Raw genomic sequence first — 4774 nt, 5'->3', positions numbered from 1 at the left:
AAAAAAAAATAAAATGCTCTAAGAAAGCACCTGTGTTTTATAAGAGACTCTGCCTCGAAAGTAACACAGTGTTTTAAGCCAACAGAGAGAGCATGGCGTGTTGATGTTCCCTAATAAAATGTTTTATCGATAGACTCAGAAATGTAAAAAAATAAGCAGTGGATATTATGATTAATATTTTAAAAGCCGCACACTGTGGAGAGACCTCTATGGCTGAACTTCAGAGAAGTGCACTTCCATCAGCTCTAACTCCACCAGCCTTGTCTGCGAAGCCATTGCCTTTAAGCAGAAGACAAATGGTAGCACTTTCCTCTGTATGTTCAACAGTGTTAGTGCGCAGAAAGGGGCATCGCAGTCTTAAATGTACTTGAGGATTTTCTTGTGGATTCTTCTGGACTGAAACATCCAGGGGGAGATATACAATAATGAAGTAAAGAAGTCCTTTGACCTTAATCACTGGGATGATCACAACAGACTAATACTAAAAAACTGTGGTAGAATGTAAAACTGTAGACTTGAACCAATACAACGCAACAAAACACGGCAGAGTTTAGCCACGACTCTGGGCTCTGTGCCATGCATTCGAAATGAGTCCAACCATGCATTGTAAATAATTTATGAATGCAATAATCTATTTGGAAAAAAGTAATGGATTGCTTATTACATTTCTCACATGATCTCTAAAAAGATTGCGCTGGCAAAACTAGAGAGAATGCAATTAGCACGGTTACAACTTATCTACAAAACATGACTAGACAGGGAGCTGAAGTGTTTATTTCCCTCACATCAAGCCTGCCTCTCTAGTGCAGTTTTAATTTCATGGCACAAAATCTTGACATGTTATGCAATTCACTAGGGATGCATAATATGTCAATATAATATCAGTTAATCAGTTCTTTAATGATTGATCAGATAGATCTATGAAAATGCGAACACGATGAAAATGTTTGTCTGTCTGCTTCCACATTTAGATTGTATATTTAGATTACTTCAACACTTACTTTGACTAATTTAATTATCTTCAAAAGCATTTTTCATTTAGAAATACTATTAAATGTTATATATATATATATATATATATATATATATATATATATATATATATATATATATATATATATATATATATATTTCATATCATGAAGCTGTAATGCTTAAATTTAGATAACTAAAACCATTTTACTATTGCATTGAAGCACAAACTAGGGATGCTCATTTTGGTTCATTTTGCCAACTGACAACCACTGCTCGTTAACCAAATATTAGCTGCTCAAATTATAGTGAAATTATATGTCTATTTGGTGTCTTACGCATTAAAAATTGCATTTTTAAAATACTGATGTATTTTAACATGCAAACAGCAGCATACAGAAAATTTTAACAACAGAACATCTGCACGTACCAGCAGTGTTTTCAATTCCAACAGCATAGACAAGACAGAATAGACTAAATAAAAAAGAATTAAATAAATAGGCCTGCCATAGATACTCTTCACTTAAATTACAAATGTATATTACACAATGAAAATACTGACTGAACCCTTTTAAACTGGCATAGGCTGTCTTTTCCAATCATGTTTTTTCCTCCATCAAATAAAATAGCAGGCTATCACAAATCGATAACTCCACAGAAAATATGCATTTAAATAATGCTCCGCCATAATTCTTATATCCCAGACCTCTGTCAAAATTTTAATAGAAGTCATTAGATTAAAGATTATGTCTCGAGCATATGATTTTACCTTAGAGCTTCTGTGCTTTTATTTTCTCCATCTCACTCGCGTATTTGTAAAGTATAGGCTACTATAGCATATAATAATTTTGTTGTTTACATATATAGCATTCATTTGCATACATGTTTTATAAGCTGTAAAATGAAAGTCTCAGTTTAGTGCAGAGTTATCATTTTGCAAAAATCAAGAAAATTATTGGATTTGTTTGATTCATAGATTATGTGGGCTATTTCAGAAATGAATAATTTAAAAGAACTATTAATAACTGTTATTTTCCAAATGGGAAAAAAATGCTGGTTTGCTGGGACGGGGTGGGTGTAGCGGATGAAAGTAAGGACCGTGAGGGACAGGGTGGGAGTAGCGGATGAAAGTGAGGACCGGGGGTTCGCTCACTATTCTGCTGCACAAGGCGGCAGCCTAGGTTGCCTCTATGCACGCACCGTCCCTGAACACACGTCGGCCTCAACAGGAAAAAAAATTAAAAATTGCAACTGCGTCATTTGCATTATTTTTTTCTAATGCTAATTCTTACTTGCATTAACGTGCTAATTTTGACAGCCCTAAGATATATATATACTGTATATATATATATATATATATATATATATATATATATATATATATATATATATATATATATATATATATATATATATATATATATATATAACATTTTATTTATGTGTGAATTATTCTTTTAACATCAGCTCTTGATCTAGCAACAGGCCTTTTCTTCTCTTCTATTCAAACTGTTATTTTTCCAGTGGTTAAAACTGGCAGCAAACCACAGAGCAAAGCTAAAGTGTATGAAATTCTAATGAAAAACTATTAGAGTTTCCAAATACAAATCAGATTATTTGATAGACTCAAATCGAATAGAGTGAGTGCTGCTCTTAGTAATATTGTCTTTTAACCCTGCACTGAAGCAATAACTTGCTCTATTACCCTCACACGAACCAGCGCAAGCAGAAATGATTGAACTCAGCAGGATAGATGCAACTCTCAACAGACGACCATGAAAAAAAAAACACTGAATCCGGGAAGATCACAGCAATCATCACTTGATCCTACATCGATCCAGTATTGTAAGTTTCATTTGTTTGCCATCAGAGGAACCCAAATAACCCATCTGTACCTCAGCAGAATATTGATCAGGTGGATTTGAGCAGATGCAAGCGGTCTCAAAAATGGCAGCAGTTCTGTGAAAACAGCACTTATAGAACAGAAAAATTATTTCTGGTAAATATGGCAAAATAGGATTCTGAAAACACTTCGGTACAGAGGAAAACACGCAGAGGACAGACCTGCCACATGATCAGGGATGTCATCAAAAATCTCCCTCAGTGATAAGACTGCTCGGCTTGAATATAGAAGTGAAAACAAGAAAAGAACCTTCATCTATTGTGTTTGAAGCTTGCTCATTTTCTCAGTGTGCTGAGGACATCTACTGGCGCTACATCTGTTGCATGATGGTTTTTCTCACTGCGATCCAGTTCATCAAAGCCCTCAGCCACCACAGCAAGACGATTCCTCAGCAAATCAGTAAAGATGAAGAGTCTCTGGAGTTGATTTGTGTCCCGTGCCCACACATCTTGCCCATGTTCCACTGTCTAACTTGCTAAATGGTGTTATATTTCCTGGCTCTTTCTCTGAATGCACGGGTGATTGGTTGCTTGTCTCTCTCTCAGGTGAATGTGCAAAGTGTAATACAGACTTATGGCTGCCGTGTTCCTCTTTCCTGACATGGCAAAAAATCCTCTGCTGCTCCATTTATCAAATGCTCCTCGCACTGGCAGCAGCTTTAAAATGACCTTCATTAAATTGATATTTTCCTGCAACGCAGATTGAAACATTCATTGTCTCCTCCTACACTCTGACCGGTGTAACAGGCTTGAGTGTCAGGCATAATTTTTATAGCCTCTTTTAAAACATCGCTCATTCTCTCACAAGTATGTATATGCAGACTTCGGAGCTTCTCTGAAATGTACATAATAGGCTTTGTTGTGCAATGCATCAAGGTTGCACACACACGGCCGATTTCTCTGTCAGGGAACTGAATGAAATACGGTTAGCACAGGCACCACGCTGGCCTTTTGCAGGGGAAACAGTCAGAGAGAAACAACTTGGGCAGTTTTTGTAAAAGGACACTCTGTGGAAATATTATCTAGCGACTGAGTACTGGCAAGTTCTGCAAAAGAGTTTTTGAATGAAGTTTTGGATATATATATATATATATATATATATATATATATATATATATATATATATATATATATATATATATATATATATATATATATATAGGCAGTGTGTAAAAAGCACAATAACCTACTGGATTAGGTCAATTTTGGTGTAGAGTAGAAGTTAATTCACCGTATATGCTGGAATGCTAAAGGTACATTCAATACCTTTTAAAAACTTTTTAAAGACCTTCTCAGAATATTTTAAGACCTCATCGCCACTTCAAGTTCTTATCATTATCAAACCTTTATCTCAATAAACAGTTGTTAATAAACAGTTGTTGTTAAATAAATCAATGGAGCACAACCATGCAACAGAACTCAGATAAGCTCAGAAAAACAAAAGCTTTCTCAAACCAGGAGTAAGCAAACTTATATTTTCCCAATTTGCCGCCTGTTTCGCTGCATGTGGAGATCGTCACATCACCTTCCTGCATTTGTGAAAATTGTTTTGTGACATCACCTGGATAAAGGAGCTTGGTCGGACGCACCCCGGCCAGAACCAATCCAACAAAGCTGTTGTTAATATTAATAAATAAATAAATACATTTATGCTTTTTTGGCACTTAAACAAAAAATGCTTAAACCTTTTAAGGGCCTTAATTTTCTCATTACTGATTTATCAACTTTTAATACTTTAAGACCCCGCGGACACCCTGTGATGACTGAGGGTTAGGGTAGGTGTAGATGTTAACACACAATGTAATAGGTTAATTTAATAAATAATACAAATAATTTTTGTTTATAATACTTGGACACAGTTGACTAAAGAGACAATTTAAAGATTTAGATCTTCGAAAAT

Source organism: Danio rerio, chromosome 12 (assembly GCF_049306965.1).
Source record: "Danio rerio strain Tuebingen ecotype United States chromosome 12, GRCz12tu, whole genome shotgun sequence".
Taxonomy (NCBI): domain Eukaryota; kingdom Metazoa; phylum Chordata; class Actinopteri; order Cypriniformes; family Danionidae; genus Danio; species Danio rerio.
The sequence above is the reverse complement of the archived record's forward strand: the minus strand, read 5'-3'. Positions refer to the sequence as shown.